The sequence below is a fragment of the Magnolia sinica genome, chromosome 11, assembly GCF_029962835.1.
Source record: "Magnolia sinica isolate HGM2019 chromosome 11, MsV1, whole genome shotgun sequence".
In the NCBI taxonomy this organism is placed as follows: Eukaryota; Viridiplantae; Streptophyta; class Magnoliopsida; order Magnoliales; family Magnoliaceae; genus Magnolia; species Magnolia sinica.
Genome location: NC_080583.1, coordinates 83961404 through 83963980, shown reverse-complemented (window position 1 = coordinate 83963980; position 2577 = coordinate 83961404). Strand labels below are relative to the sequence as shown.

The 2577-nt window shown below is 36.5% G+C and overlaps 1 long non-coding RNA gene across 1 annotated transcript; it reads right to left on the bottom strand.

Moving 5' to 3' along the window:
• Positions 1-514: 514 nt before the first annotated feature.
• LOC131218481 (uncharacterized) lies at positions 515-2119 on the bottom strand. Its single transcript, XR_009157763.1, has 2 exons — positions 1917-2119; positions 515-795 (listed from the first exon to the last, which is right to left on the bottom strand). It is a non-coding gene; the product is annotated as an uncharacterized LOC131218481 (long non-coding RNA).
• Between the last annotated feature and the right edge of the window lie 458 nt (positions 2120-2577).

Genomic DNA, 2577 nt, shown 5'->3' with positions numbered 1-2577 from the left:
AAGCATATAGATTACATCTTTCCAATCCATGGTCAGGCATGAAGAGATGTAGATTCCTGTTTCTTCCTCTATAGGAAACCTGTTCATGGTCAGACACAAGCACCTAGAATAAGATTCCGAACAACATCTACATCTAGACTTTGGTTAAGCTCATAGAATAGATATATGTTACCTCATGAACGATTAAAATATTACCATGGAAGTCCGCATGACACGGGTGCCGTGGAGAGGGTTATTGTCAAAAACGCCATTTAGGAACGGTTTTAAACCGTTCCTAAAATAGGCGTCACATATAATCTGGAATGGTTCAATACCGTTTGAAGTACCATTTCAAAATTTGAGAACAGATTCTTAGGAACGGTTTCAAACCGTTCGTAAGGTTGCAAACGTTCAATTTCAAATTTTAGGAACAAAATTTTAGCAACGGTTTTAAACCGTTCTTAACGTTCAAATTAAAAAATTTTGGACCAGTATTTTTCATTATTTTGAATGGCCAACAAAAGCTGTACATCTGTTTTTATATTTAAAAACCAAAGAATATTATATACAATTAAAAAATAATATTGAACAAATTGCTTACAACTTTATAATAAAAATCATATATATTTACAACAATGAAGTTTATAATTGCATGAATACAATAATAATAATAATAAAAATCCTCCATGATGTGCTCTACTCCTGGAGAAAACACATGGTCCTTTGTGGTTACACCATGACTTGTAATAACACTTTGAAAGAGGAACCTGTCTTTGCATTGCATATCAGGCAGAGCTTTTTGGGCTTGCATTGTAACTATGAAAATCAAAACAAAGACCGTGAGTAATTTGATTAGCCAAAAAACAACATAAAGATTCAAAAACTAAACACACAAAAGAGTGACTATTCAACAACAAAAACTAGAGGATCACCTATAATGTTGCATGTCGTCCCAGGCAAAACAATGATGGATATTTAGGAACATTTCCAAGAGACATGGCTTGGACAGCAAAATCTCATTCCATGTGCCACATAGAGATGCCAGGGAAAGGCCTTTCAAAGCTTTGTGGTTGATCACCGAGAGGATAAGATTATCCTTAATTCTTACCACAATCATCTGATCAGACTGTCTATTTCTCCTGAGCCACCCTTCATTACAAAAGGAAGCGAGGAAAAACCATAAAAAGTAATTGATTCCTATGCCACCATTCTCTTTATCTATCCAGTTGCTTCACAGATCTACGTAGTCAGCGGCTTATCAAGTGAAACAAAGAGACTGAAAATCAATATGTGATTAAACACTTGATAATTACATGTTAGAATTTGCTTGCTTAAATCTCTAAATGCATTTGAAGTATATACTTGCGTTAAAAATAAAACAGGAGGGTGTAAGTGTCCAGGTGCTGCAGTTTGTTTAACTGGAGTCATGGTTGAAAGATCCAAACTATTGTTTTAAGAGGCCCTCCCTTGGAGGGAAGATCGATTCTCCAAAATTCTTACAGATTGAATCTCCTAATCCCTCAATCAATATCCTAAAAATAGAGGGTTAAAAAATATAAATCATTTGTTTAGGGAAGTTAATTAGGTAGTTCTTTGTAAATTTCTCCAAAAAAAAATTAGCATGGCCCAGCCCGTGATGGGTAATATCAGATCAAGAGGTGGGCCCACCAGTACCATTACAAGGTCAAACAAAAACAAGTCAAGCCTTTCAATCAAAGCATCACATGATACCTCAAAAATAAAACATTCAGGAAATCAACTAGCATATAGATTTCTTCTTTTGTTCCAGCAAGAAATCTATATGCTAGTGGCATATAGATATCTACAATAGAATGCTGCACCTAACAAAGCACGGTCCTAGTTTGGTGAGTGCATGAACACCTCATATCTAAAGCACAGTCCACAGCAAGAGACTGATAGAGAGGATAAGAACTCACCAAATGAACTGTCATTCCTCTCTTTGTAAATGCCAACAACCGTTTTTCCCCACCCTGCATGAACAGATCAAAGAAATATAAAGTTGCTGAGAGAATGAACTGCATCCTTTAACATCAATTACATGTCTTCTGAAATACTCCTTGAATGCTGCCCAAGAGTCATGAACTTTAACAACTACATATCTAGTTTTAGTTGGTTAATTATAGAGTGGATGCAGAAATTCTTATTGCAGAGGATTAGAAACTAATGCACAAGGACTAGACAGCGGCACATGTTACTACTATTTACCCAAGTTACAACAACTCATCCACCACATACATGGCACACATGTTCACCAATACAGGCCTTCTAAATCTTGGGCCCCATGGACCCCACAATTCACACTGATCAGATGATCCTAACCTTTCCTATCAAATGGATGGTTAAAGAAGGGAAATGGTCAGAAATCAGAAGGATACAACTCCCTAGTCCCTTATAGCATTGAATTAGAGAATGATTGAGTGGGTTAGCAAACTTCAGCCAAATATACCAACAACTGCTGCTCTAGTCCCTTATAGCATTTTCTGCTTGTCAAGAAACACATCTCCAACAGTTATAGACCCTTCCACATTTAGATTGTGTGTTTGCCCAGAGAGCTGCACATGACCATTTATACTTCCA